The 14052-nt window shown below is 45.3% G+C and overlaps 1 pseudogene; it reads left to right on the forward strand.

The window, feature by feature from the left end:
- The first annotated feature begins 4041 nt into the window (after window positions 1-4041).
- Window positions 4042-4159, forward strand: LOC126209296 (5S ribosomal RNA; annotated as a pseudogene).
- The last annotated feature ends 9893 nt before the right edge of the window (window positions 4160-14052 follow it).

Below are 14052 nucleotides of genomic sequence, written 5' to 3' on the forward strand. Positions count from 1 at the left end.
AAGAAGATCCTGCAAGAATGGGACCAAAGACAACTGAACAGAATCGTTCAACGTGACAGAAGTCCAACCCTTCCGCAACCTGCTGCAGATTTCAGTCGTGGGCCATCAACAAGTGTCAGCGTGTGAACCATTCAACGAAACGACATCGATATGGGCTTTCAGAGCCGAAGGCCCACTCGTGAACCCTTGATGACTGCACGACACAAAGCTTTACGCCTCACCTGGGCCCGTCAACACCGACATTGGACTGTTGATGACTTGAAACTTGTTGCCTGGTCGGACGAGTATCGTTTCAAATTTTGTCGAGTGGACAGACGTGTACGGGTATGGAGACAACCTCATGAGCCTATGGGTCCTGATGTGAGCAGGGGACTGTTCAAGCTGCTGGTGGCTATGTAATGGTGTGGGGCGTGTGCAGTTGGAGTGATCTGGAACCCCTGATACCTCTAGATACGACTCCAACAGGTGAAAGTACGTAAGCATCATTGTTTGATCATCTGTTTCCATTCATGTCCATTGTGCATTCCGAGGGACTTGGGCAATGCCAGTAGGACAATGCGACACCTCACACGTTCGGAATTGCTACAGAGTGGCTCCGTAACATTCTTATGACTGTGAACATTTCCGCTGACCACCAAACTTCCCAGACATGAGCGTTATTGATCATATCTGGGATGCCTTACAACGTGCTGTTCAGAAGAGATCTCGAACCCCTCGTACTCTTACGGATTTATGGACAGCCTTACAAGATTCATTGGGTCAATTTCCTAGAGCCCTACTTCAGATATTAGTCGAGTCCATGTCACGTCGTGTCCACAGCTCGTGGTCGTGCGGTAGCGTTCTCGCTTCCCACGCCCGGGTTCCCGGGTTCGATTCCCGGCGGGGTCAGGAATTTTCTCTGCCTCCTGATGACTGGGTGTTGTGTGCTGTCCTTAGGTTAGTTAGGTTTAAGTAGTTCTAAGTTGTAGGGGACTGATGACCATAGATGTTAAGTCCCATAGTGCTCAGAGCCATTTGAACAATTTTTTTTGTCACGTCGTGTTGCGGCACTTCTGCGTGCTTTCGGGGGCAGTACGCGATATTAGGCAGGTGTACCAGTTTCTTTGGCTCTTCAGTGTACGTAGAGTACTATCTAGGTTTATTTGTTGTGCAGATAACGTAAAAACTGAAAATAAAACAAAAGTTTCTGGATACGGACTCGATCCCACGACCCTCGGATTACCGTTCTTACTCTTCCCTTTGCATCAGCCCCCGCCTAGAGTATACGCTAACACATATGGCTCATGCATCGTTCGACCCGCGCAGAAAGTGCTATCCTTTCTGTACGCTTGGCCATCTGGAGATTTCGCTTCTGTCAGTTTCATTTCAGCACAAGCCGGAACTTACCGTACATCTGGCCGAAATAAGTGCGGACGGGTAGGCGTGGTCCCGTTGCCTGTCGTTTATCACCTGGAGAGTGGCCATCCAGGGACAAGTGCTGACAGTCATGTGGGACATAGGATGCTACGAGCAATTACCGGAATTGAATACTACCTCGAGCGAGTGGGTGGCGCTCTTCTGTCTTCTTAGAGGCCTGAGAAGGAAGTCGCTCGAATTTGGTGGATGACTGGCCTGGGTCTTGAGGGGAGTTGGAACGCCCTATCCCGACAATGTTAAATTTAGTGAGTTAGCTTTCCTGTATTTCAGGAACCGCTGTAGCCATTAACATGAAACTTTTACAGGACATTAAACTGTCTGTTCTGAATCTACTGAATTACAATAATTGCATTTCAACCACTGCTTTCATAAGTACAATTTTTTAATTACACAGTTAAAATTTTGTGTGTTTTTTTTACGTTATCCTAAATAATTTTTTTTATACGTAACATCATGTTCTTCTTTTAGTTAAGTAGACTCGGGATATGTATGTTATTACTCCCTGAAAATTTGAATAGTCTACTCGAAGTGGTTTCAGAGATTTAGGGAAAAATGCAACAGAAAATGTAAATTTTCAGGAACTGCTTCTGAAGTTTCAAAAGACTGTACCTCACTTAAAATATGCTTAATTTTTTTTTATTTTTAGTCACTCAGAAGCACCCTGCATCATACTGTACATCATCCTTTTTTTTATTATATCACTTGCGCCTTGTCCCGCGGTTTCGCAGGGTTGGCCATGGTTAATCGGATTTGGCATGGGAATGTTAAGGGGGGGCGGGCGGATGCCCTTCCTGCCGCCACCCCATACCCCCTGGGACGGAATTAGAGTACCCCAGCTGACTACATGTAGTGTAAATCGTGAAATAGCGTGAATGTGTTTCAAACGTCTGCGAGTCGTGTAACTGAGGCGGGACGTGGGGACCAGCCGTGTATTCACCTAGTAGGATGTGGAAAACCGCCTAAAAACCACATTCAGGCTGCCCGGCACAACGGCCGTCGTCGTTAATCCGCCGGACGCATTCGATCCAGGGCCGGCACGCCTACCCGAGTCCAGGAAGCAGCGCGTTAGCGCTCTCGGCTACCCTTGCGGGTTATACTGTACATCATCCTATCGATATTTTTCCAAGTTTTTTCTTCTTTTCTTCTTTCTGGTGTCCTTAGTGGTCTACTGTGCTGCATACTCTGTTTTGTCAATGCGAGCCTTGTCCATCCGTTGAAGTTCTCTGATGCAGTTTGCTCCAGGATATATTGCCATATACTGTAGCACTTTCACCCTACCAATGTTGCCATCATTAAAAGCAATAACAGCATCACTGACCTCCGGATTTAGTGTCTTTATTGCAACAAAACATCTCTTAGGTAAGCGAGTTCACATAGTATTACTGAAGGACACAATAGAATTTTGAGTCTGACCATGCAGACACTTCTTCAGTAATCCAGGATTTGCCAGGTCTCTGTAAACAGATTTTATGATATCCATGACTGCTGCTGGGATGGAATGTTTATGGCTGTACGAACTGTTTGAGTACTGCGAATTGCGGTAATTGCACAGTGAATGAGGTTATTTCTAATGGCCACCCCGTAATACTGCTGTAGTTCGTGGCCCAATAGGACCACGCGAGATTCAATCAATCAACGTCCCTTTTGATGGTTGGTCTTCCTTTGTGTCCCAATTTGTTTCATCCTTTCAGAATGATGTATCTTTCTTTCGTCAGACCACGGTGTTCCAGTCCGTTTTCTAATTTCACTCTGACCAACTTTCCAAGCAAATATCTTTTGTCTGACTGAGTTATACAGGCTACTTCCAGATCGTCCTTAATCACAGAGATCCCCTTAATTGGCAAAGTTTTGGCCTTACTTCCGTTTTCGTAGCATTCTACTATTTGTTCTGTCAACCTAGTGGGTGCAATTCTTTTAATGTGCACATAAATTTTAAGTCTTCCTTTTTCTGATGTCGCCATGTACGTCGGTGCATTCTTCTATTTCCTTATCACTTCTCAGTCTATAAGTTTCTCCGTCAGTCACTTTGGGGCCTAATGTTTCGCAACAGTCTCTCTTCCTTTCTTTAAAATTTATTCAGTATCCCTCTTTCTATTTAAAATTATAGTTTCTGCTCCATAAAGACATTCAGCTTTGATTGCAGTGCTGGGATGCCTAAGTTTACTGGATTTAGAAAGTGATTTTATAATTATAAACGTTTTGTCTTGATCTGAATGCAGTTGCATTCCTTGTATGGTTTCCCCCAAGTATTTAAACTGAGAAGCCCTTATTATTTTTCCATATGTCCTGTTCAAAAACTTTGATGCTTGTTTTTTATATATCATATATTCCGTTTTTTCGAATGATATTTGTAATCCTACTTTTTCTGCAACTTCTTTAACAATTTCAATTTGTTTTTCAGCTGTGGTAATATCCATAGTTAAAATTGCCTGATCATCTGAAAAATCGAGACAATCTATTACTTCTACTCGTCCTAACTTGATTGATATATAGTTTGTTTTTCTTTTTTTTAGATTTACCTCAGGTCTATACGTTGTAATTGCCCATTGGTTGCTGATTTGCTGGCCTTACAGGTTGCAGTTCATGTGCTGATTATTGACTTCTTTTCTTTTTTTGTTTGGAACAGGTAACGGCCTTGCCGCAGTGGATACACCGGTTCTCGTCAGATCACCGAAATTAAGCGCTGTCGGGCGTGGCCGGCACTTGCATGGGTGACCATCCGGGCTGCCATGCACCGTTGCCATTTTTCGGGGTGCACTCAGCCTCGTGATGCCAATTGATGAGCTACTCGACCGAACAGTGGCGGCTCCGGTCAAAGAAAACAAATCATAACGACCGGGAGAGCGGTGTGCTGACCACACGCCCCTCCTATCTGCATCCTCAGCTGAGGATGACACGGCTGTCGGATAGTCCAGATGGACCACTTGTGGCCTGATGACGAAGTCCTTATTTTTATTTGGAACAAGTGTTAACCAAAAACTTTTTAGTTGTGTTATGGTGAGGCCTGAACTTCGTAATGTGGCACCTGAAATTATTTGGATAGAGGTTCGTGTTTCAAGTACTTCCAGACATTAACTGACTCTTCCTTAGAGTTTGTTTATTGTCTTATATTTAAATGGAATTTTTAAAATTCGCGTGTTTGCAAGAAAAAAAGGAAATAGTAATTTTTTGTTAAATAGTCTTTATCGGATGAAGAGTTATGTTTTTGTAGTATGACACCTTACATCTCGCAGCTCCTCGCTTGCTATAGTATTTCAAGTAGTATCAGAGACGAAGAAACACGTGAAACGTAGGTGCCTTTTCCAGAAACTTGTGAGAAGGGCTGCTTCTATTTACAAGTGACTCAATTCCCGTTGCTTCTGGCGAACCGCACTGTCACTTATCGCCTCAGCAGACACATAAATATTTGTAGAATCCTTACGAAATAGAAACTTCGCAGAAACGGGTACCAATTTGAGGAAATACGAGCAGCTGCGGCGTTTCAGGCGACTCCGCCCACTGTGCGTTTCAGAGCCGGCCCACGTGAAGGCACAGTTAGCGGAGAAAGGCGCCCCAGGTGTATTCTCGGTACGCACCGCGAGCCCCAGGTATGCAGGCGGGCAACCAGCCGGTGCTCGTTTGCTCCAAAGACCGCACTGGTCCGGAAAAACGCCTCGAGTGTCGCTGCGGCGCTCTTCCGTCTCAGTGGGGTGAATCCCCTCGCAGCTTTTGTGCCTTCGTTTTCCTCTCGCAGAAATCTGTTACCGGCGGAGAGGAGGAGCAGAGAATAAGATTTAGCTCTTTTCTAAATACGAAAACGGCGCACGTTTTGACTTGCGTCACAAAGTATAGCTCGAAAGACGATGTGGTTGCCCCTGCTGCGGCGCGTAACATTCCTCCGCTTCGCAGAAAACGTGTAACTTCGTAATTCATCTCAGTTTCTGTTTTGTAACCGTCTGCATGAGTAATAGTGTAACACAGCACTGCGGTCTTAACGGAGAGCTATCTTCAAATGTGAAACTTGAATCACGTGTACCTCTAGGGGGTGTTTCAAGACCATCACTGCTCACAATACTTAACGAACTTGTGTATAAGTGCAGAAGCACAGGAGTCTGTTTCCGGATGAAACTGTTGCGTATAACCAAGTCGTAACGGTAGAAAATTGTAGAGAAGTGCAGGGTTTCTCAGGGAAGGTTGCTGTAAACAATGGAAGTTCTCTATCGACATGAACAAATGAAACGTAATTCCCCCAAAAAGGTGGAAAGAAACATCAATCCATTCGCGACCACTGAGGCGACAGAATTCATATATGCAACACGCATATACCGGGTGATCAAAAAGTCAGTATACATTTGAAAACTGAATAAATCACGGAATAATGTAGATAGAGAGGTACAAATTGATACACATGCTTGGAATGACATGGGGTTTTATTAGAACCAAAAAAATACAAAAGTTCAAAAAATCTCCGACAGATGGCGCTTCATCTGGTCAGAATAGCAATAATGAGCATAACAAAGTAAGACAAAGCAAAGATGATGTTCTTTACAGGAAATGCTCAATATGTCTACCATCATTCCTCAACAATAGCTGTAGTTGAGGAATAATGTGAACAGCACTGTAAAGCATATCCGGAGTTATGGTGAGGCATTGGCGTCGAATATTGTCTTTCAGCATCCCTAGAGATGTCGGTCGATCACGATACACTTGCGACTATAGGTAAACCCAAAGCTAATAATCGCACGGACTGGGGACCTGGGAGGCCTAACATGACGAAAGTGGCGGCTGAGCACACGATCATCAACAAACGACGCGCGCAAGAGTTCTTTCACGCTTCTAGCAATATGGGGTGGAGCGCCATCGTGCATAAACATTGTACGTTCCAGCAGGTGTTTAGCAGCCAGGCTGGGGATGATGCGATTCTGTAACATATCGGCGTACCTCTCACCCGTCACGGTAGCAGCTACAAAACCAGATTCACAAGAAAAAAGGTCCGATAATGGCAGATGTGGTAAATCCAACCCATACCGTGACTTTCTCGTCGTACAATGGACTTTCCACGACAATTCTAGGATTTTCGATAGCTCAAATTCTGCAGTTGCGGCCGCTGACAGACCCTCGGACCGTGAAATTAGTTTCGTCGGTCCACAACACGTTACTCAACCAATCGTCATCTTCCACCATCTCCTCAAACGCCCACACCGCAAATGCCCTCCGAACCCGCTACAGTCTCCATTTCGTCCTGAACTGTCTCAGCAGCATTACATCTTGTGCTCGGTCGGCCACTACGGGGTCTATCGTCTAAACAACCCGTGGCTTCGAAATTAGCAATCATTCTCGCCACAGCTGCATTTGTCAACGGATCTTTACCCGTTCGAATCCCCTTCCTGTGGCGATAGGCTCGTAACGCTGAACAAGCACATTCCCCATTCTAATAACACAGCTTCACTAAAAGCGCCTTTTCAGGTAACGTTAACATGCTGCGACTGCTGGCGCATCTGATTCTCTCTCTCATTACAGCTCCTTGTCATGCGAATTCACAGACGTTTTGCTGTCCAGCGCAATCTGTCGGACTCTTTGAGACTTTTTTTTTTTGTTCTAATAAAACCCCATGTCATTCCAAAAATGTGTGTCAATTTTTACCTCTCTATCTACATTATTCCGTGGTTTGGTTCAAATGGCTCTGAGCATTATGGGACTTAACATCTGTGGTCATCAGTCCCCTAGAACTTAGAACTACTTAAACCTAACTAACCTAAGGACATCACACACATTCATGCCCGAGGCAGGATTCGAACCTGCGACCGTAGCAGTCGCGCGGCTCCGGACTGAGCGCCTAGAACCGATAGACCACCGCGGCCGGCATTCCGTGGTTTACTAAGTTTTCAAATTTATACTGAATTTTTGATCACCCTGTACATGCGATATGCAGACATATGCGATATGAACATATACATATAGCAGCAGTATAAAAGGGTAGTGCATTGGAGGAGCCGTCATTTCTATTGGTTCGTTGATTCGATGGGAGGGGACCTAACAGCGAGGTCGGCGGTCGCATATGATTAGGGAAGGATGGATGGAGAAGGAGATCGGCCGTACCCTTTCAAAGGAATCATCCCTGAATTTGCCTCAAGTGATTCAGGGAAATCGCAGAAAACCTAAATCAGGAAGAACGGACGCGAGTTTGAACCGTCGCCCCCCCCCCCCCCCCCCCTGTCTGCTAACCACTGCACCACCTCGCTAGGTGTCGTTTGTATTCAGGTGGTTCATGTTGAAAGGTTTCCGACGTGACTATGGCCACACGACGAGAAATATCAATATCTTGGAATCTCTCTAGATGAACTCTTAAACACGCAGAAGGTCACGACTGAGAAGATTAAACAATCTGAAACCCGACTTAATCTACTACGTCCAATAAAATATGAACACGTGAAGTGGAGCAACCAGTTGCCTTTCCTACATACAAAGTATTTGTCCGATCTTTTCTGGGCTATGGATCTCAAACATGGATTGTGTCATCTAACAAAACTAAAAAAAAAAAAAAAATTGCTGACCGGAGGTTGTTCAAATAGATGCAGATTACGCTGTGGTTTCCCAACCAGCTCCTTTCACGAAACGCTTAAAACCAAGGACATGTTAGACAGAAAAAAGAGCATATCACCAGATTCGGGTTCAACAGACTATGTAATAATGGACTCACAAAATCACTCTTGTAGCACGATCATACATAATTTTCCGAAATTCAAATATGTATTTCCTCACAACATTCTTCTTGAATCAGCATCGAATTCACTCCAACGTCGAATTCACTCCAACAGGATCCTCTAGAAAACGAAGAAATGTGAACATAACGAGAACACGTACAGTGATTTTGTACGATGTAGCAGTTTGATATAGAATAACAAATTAAGAGCAAATTATTTCAGTCAACTCCCACAGAAAACAAGGACGGTAGACGTCCCCTGCAGAAATATTGAATCATGCTGCCTCTACAGCCGCGCATGATTGCGAAAGTGTTGCCGGTGCAGGATGTTGTGCACGAACTGACCCCTCGACTATGTCCCACAAGCGTTCGATGGGATTAATGTCGGGTGATCTGGATGGCCAAATGATTCGCTAAAACTGTCCAATCGCGAACAAGTATGGCCCAGTGGCACTGCGCATTGTCCTCCATAGAAATTCCATAGCTGTTTGTCAACATGAAGTCCATGAATGGCTGCAAATGGTCTTCAAGTATCTGAACATAATCATTTCCAGTCAATGATCAGTTCAGTTGGACGAGAGAACCGAATTCAATCCATGTAAACACAGTCCACACTGTTGTGGAGTCACCATCGGCTTGTACAGTACCTTATAGACAACTTGGCTCCATGGCTTCGTCGGCCGAAGTGGCCGTGCGGTTAAAGGCGCTGCAGTCTGGAACCGCAAGACCGCTACGGTCGCAGGTTCGAATCCTGCCTCGGGCATGGATGTTTGTGATGTCCTTAGGTTAGTTAGGTTTAACTAGTTCTAAGTTCTAGGGGACTAATGACCTCAGCAGTTGAGTCCCATAGTGCTCAGAGCCATTTGAACCATTTGAACCATGGCTTCGTGGGGTTTGCGTCACATTCGAACCATCAGCTCTTACCACCTGAAAGCGGGACTCATCTGACCAGGCAACGGTTTTCCACTCTAGGGTCTGGGGTTCAACCGATATGCTCACTAGCGCAGCAGAGGCACTGCAGGCGATGTTGTGATGTTAGTAAAGGCAGTCGCGTCTGTCGTCTGCTGTCTTAGTCCACTAACGACAAATTTCATCGCACTGTCGTAACGGATACGTTCCTTGTACGCCCCACATTGATTTCTGCGGTCATTTCACGCAGTGCTGTTTTTCTGTTACCTTTGACAATTCTGCACAAACGCCGCTGCTCTCGGTCTTTTTTTTTTAAGTGAAGGCCATAGGCCAGTACGTATATAGTAAAAGCTTATGCCCGAAATTTTGTACTCTAAGCACACTGTTGACACGATCGATCGCGAAAAATCGAATTCACTAACGATTTCCGTAATGGAATATCCCATGTGTATACCTCGAACTGCAAAAATCTTCAAATGTGTGTGAAATCTTCTCGGACTTAACTGCTAAGGTCATCAATCCCTAAGCTTACACACTACTTAACATAAATTACCCTAAGGACAAACACACACACACACCCATGCCTGAGGGAGGACTCGAACCTCCGCCGGGACAAGCCGCACAGTGCATGACCGCTCGGCTAATAGCTCCAACTACCATTCCGTGTTCAAAGTCTGTTAATTCCTGTCGGGGAGCCATAATCACGTCGAAAAGCTCTTCACATGAATCAACTAAGTACAGACGACAGCTCCGCCAATGCACTGTCCTTTTATACCTTGTGTACGCGATGCTACCGCTATTTGTGTATGTGCGTATCGCTGTCTTGTTAAGTTTTATCACCTCAGTGTACACAGAACTACATGTTCGACAAGAAATGTACGTTCTTCAACTGGAAACATCATAATCTGAAAGCAAATTGAACATCTAAGCAACACACACATTGCGTTCAATAGTTTTCAACTGACGAACCAGTAAAATTTCATGCAGCACTAGCAAGAATTAAAAACTATCACGTATCTATGAAAAAGCAGTTCTGCCAACTTGCATTCTGCCAACTTTGTTTCGAACTTCCGACGTAACCTACTTCCGCAGCAGAGTGCTCAGCGGTTTTCCAAACACACTGTATTGAAGTCCGTGCATCGTTAATGACTTTAATACACTGTTATGAACTTAGACAATAGCTGCAGTCAGACTGAATTTTTATTCTGTATCTTCCTGGTAGATTGAAACTTACTGCCGGGCTAGGACTCGAACCTCGAGACCTTCGCCCATCGCAGACTGGTGCTCTCCCGACTGAGCTATCCAGACACGACTGAGAAACCCGCCTTTACAGATTCACCCGACCACTATCTAATCTACCTCTCAAGATGTGGTGTGTATGTCAAAAATAAAATAAATAATCTTTTTCGACAGGTAGACCCTTATTTCAAAGTACTTACTGAGTGCAGTTTTTTATCCTAAAGATTTGAGACAGCATGTATAGACCGTTACCAATCTCATAGCTTTTTTTAGGCAGTTTTTAGCAGTCCATGTATGCTTCAAAAAGACTTATGACACTAAACTGCATAACTGGATTTTATTAGTACTACCGGCGGAAACCGAAGTACTAATAAAATCGAGTTAATGAAGTCCAACGTCATGAGTTTTTTGAAACATTACTGTTTTCATTTGGGCCCATCTTGATAATTTCTGACGTTTCTTGTCAGTGTTCAATTCGTGTTGTGGTGTCACCGCCAGACACCACACTTGCTAGGTGGTAGCCTTTAAATCGGCCGCGGTCCATTAGTATACGTCGGACCCGCGTGTCGCCACTGTCAGTGATCGCAGACCGAGCGCCGCCACACGGCAGGTCTAGAGAGACTTACTAGCACTCGCCCCAGTTGTACAACCGACTTTGCTAGCAATGCTACACTGACAATTACGCTCTCATTTGCCGAGACGATAGTTAGCATAGCCTTCAGCTACGTCATTTGCTACGACCTAGCAAGGCGCCGTATTCAATTGATATTTATCTTATCAAGCATGTACAGTCAAGAGAGATGTACACCGATTATGGATTAAAGTTAAGTATTCCAAGAACTACGTTCTTTTCTTATTAGACTCAACTCCTTTAATTGTTCCAGACCTCACGCCAGTCTGCGTGTAATTAAACGCGTGCATTTCGGCCTCCTCTAGCAACACGGTGTTGGCTCTTCTGCCAACACAGTACGTGTTTCCTCCATACCTCTGCAAAACAAGTTCGAATCATCATATCGACAGAAAGGTAATCATCGAAACGATATGCTCAGTCTTTGAGCACTTACACCATTGTGTTCTCTGTCTTTCACCGTCCTCATTTTTCTTTAACTACGTGCACATACAGCCAACCAGTCACGGGAAATGTGATTCTAAAGTTTGTTTTTACTCGTACAATGCAGTCTACACAGTAGTTTCAGTCGTACCTTGGTACGAAGTTACATAGGCTTAACAAAGGACATAATATGACATAAAATAACTTTTACATCCACAGTATACTGAAACTAGTACACTAGACGAAAACGTAATGCAAGACACACAGAGTTAGTGTGCTACAAAAATCCCACCGGTAACACATTAAGATCTTTTAATTTTTACAGACACAGACACAGATGTACAACATTTTCCTTCTAGCCCTTTTCCCAAACTTATTAACTCCACTAAATATTTGTAAATATTCTGATTGTACACTACTGGCCATTAAAATTGCTACACTACGAAGATGACGTGCTACAGACGCGAAATTTATCCCGACAGGAAGAAGATGCTGTGATATGCAAATGATTAGCTTTTCAGAGCATTCACATAAGGTTGGCGCCGGTGGCGACACCTACAACGTGCTGACATGAGGAAAGTTTCCAACCGATTTCTCATACACAAACAGCAGTTGACCGGCGTTGCCTATTGGAACGTTGTTATGATGCCTCGTGTAAGGAGGAGAAATGCGTATCATCACGTTTCCGACTTTGATAAAGGTCGGATTGTTGGCTATCGCGATTGCGGTTTATCGTATCGCGACATTGTTGCTCGCGTTGGTCGAGATCCAATGACTGTTAGCAGAATGTGGAATCGGTGGGTTCAGGAGGGTAATACGGAACGCCGTACTGGATCCCAACGGCCTCGTATCACTAGCAGTCGAGATGACAGGCATCTTATCCGAATGGCTGTAACGGATCGTGCAGGCACATCTCGAACCCTGAGTCAACAGCCGGCCGCTGGTGGCCGAGCGGTTCTGGCGCTACAGTCTGGAACCGCGCGACCGCTACGGTCGCAGGTTCAAATCCTGCCTCGGGCATGGATGTGTGTGTTGTCCTTAGGTTAGTTAGGTTTAAGTAGTTCTAAGTTCTAGGGGACTTATGACCTCAGCAGTTGAGTCCCATAGTGCTCAGAGCCATTTGAACCATTTTGAACCTGAGTCAACAGATGGGGGACATTTGCATGACAACAACCATCTGCACGAACAGTTCGACGACGTTTGCAGCAGCATGGACTATCAGCTCGGAGACCATGGCTGCGGTTACCCTTGACGCTGCATCACAGACAGGATCGCCTGCGAAGGTGTACTCAACGACGAACCGGGGTGCACGCATGGCAAAACGTCATTTTTTCGGATGAATGCAGGTTCTGTTTACAGCATCATGATTGTCGCATCCGTGTTTGGTGACATCGCGGTGAACGCACATTGGAAGCGTGTATTCGTCATCGCCATACTGGCGTATCATCCGCGTGATCGTATGGGGTGCCATTGGTTACACGTCTCGGTCACCTCTTGTTCGCATTGACGGCACTTTTAACAGTGGACGTTACATTTCAGATGTCCTACGACCCGTGGCTCTACCCTTCATTCAATCCCTGCGAAACCCTACCTTTCAGCAGGATAATGCACGACCGCATGTTGCAGGTCCTGTACGGGCCTTTCTGGATACAGAAAATGTTCGACTGCTGCCCTGGCCAGCACATTCTCCAGATCACCAACTGAAAACGTCTGGTGAATGGTGGCCGAGCAACTGGCTCGTCACAATACGCCAGTCACTACTCTTGATGAACCGTGGTATCGTGTTGAAGCTGCATGGGTAGCTGTACCTGTACACGCCATCCAAGATCTGACTTAATGCCCAGGCGTATCAAGGCCGTTATTACGGCCAGAAGTGGTTGTTCTGAGTACTGATTTCTCAGGATCTATGCACCCAAATTTCGTGAAAATGTAATCGCATGTTAGTTTTAGTTTAACATATTTCTCCAATGAATACGCGTTCATCATCTGTTCTTGTTGTAGCAATTTTAAAGGCCAGTAGTGCATTTGTTTCTACTTTGCATTTCACACCACAAGGAAAGGAGCTGGTGGTTTTGGCTGGCTCTGAGCACTATGGGACTCAACTGCTGAGGTCATTAGTCCCCTAGAACTTAGAACTAGTTAAACCTAACTAACCTAAGGACATCACACACATCCATGCCCGAGGCAGGATTCGAACCCGCGACCGTAGCGGTCTCGCGGTTCCAGACTGCAGCGCCAGAACCGCGCGGCCACTTCGGCCGGCGGTGGTTTTGGATCCGACCCGTTATAGAGTCATGGTTCTTTTCAGTCGAGTACCAGACGAGCTAGAAGCTGGTCAAAGAGCTTCCCAATTGGGAATTAAGGAGGGTGGGGGGGAGGGGTGCGGGGAGAGGCGGTGAGCTTACGAGTCCCGGCATTTACCTGACAACGAATAGAAACCTACCAAAAACCCGGGGTTGAAATGGAGAGGATAGCAACCATTTTCCCCATAGTCCCAAACACAGGCTAATATTTTGTGTATGTGACTGTATAATTTGTGCTCTGAATGTGTGTGTGTGTGTGTGTGTGTGTGTGTGTGTGTGTGCTTGTGTGCACGCCATTGCACGAATAGGTGTCTTGTTGTATAACTGTTTCCGACCCATATATGAATGTAAATTTTTGCCGGGATTTGCATTCTGCTGTAAGACGTGCAGGCATTAGCTAACAGGAGACAGTGCATATGTACCGGATGAACCGCAACTCCGCCGACTTTCAG

This window comes from Schistocerca nitens, chromosome 1 (assembly GCF_023898315.1).
Source record: "Schistocerca nitens isolate TAMUIC-IGC-003100 chromosome 1, iqSchNite1.1, whole genome shotgun sequence".
NCBI lineage: Eukaryota > Metazoa > Arthropoda > Insecta > Orthoptera > Acrididae > Schistocerca > Schistocerca nitens.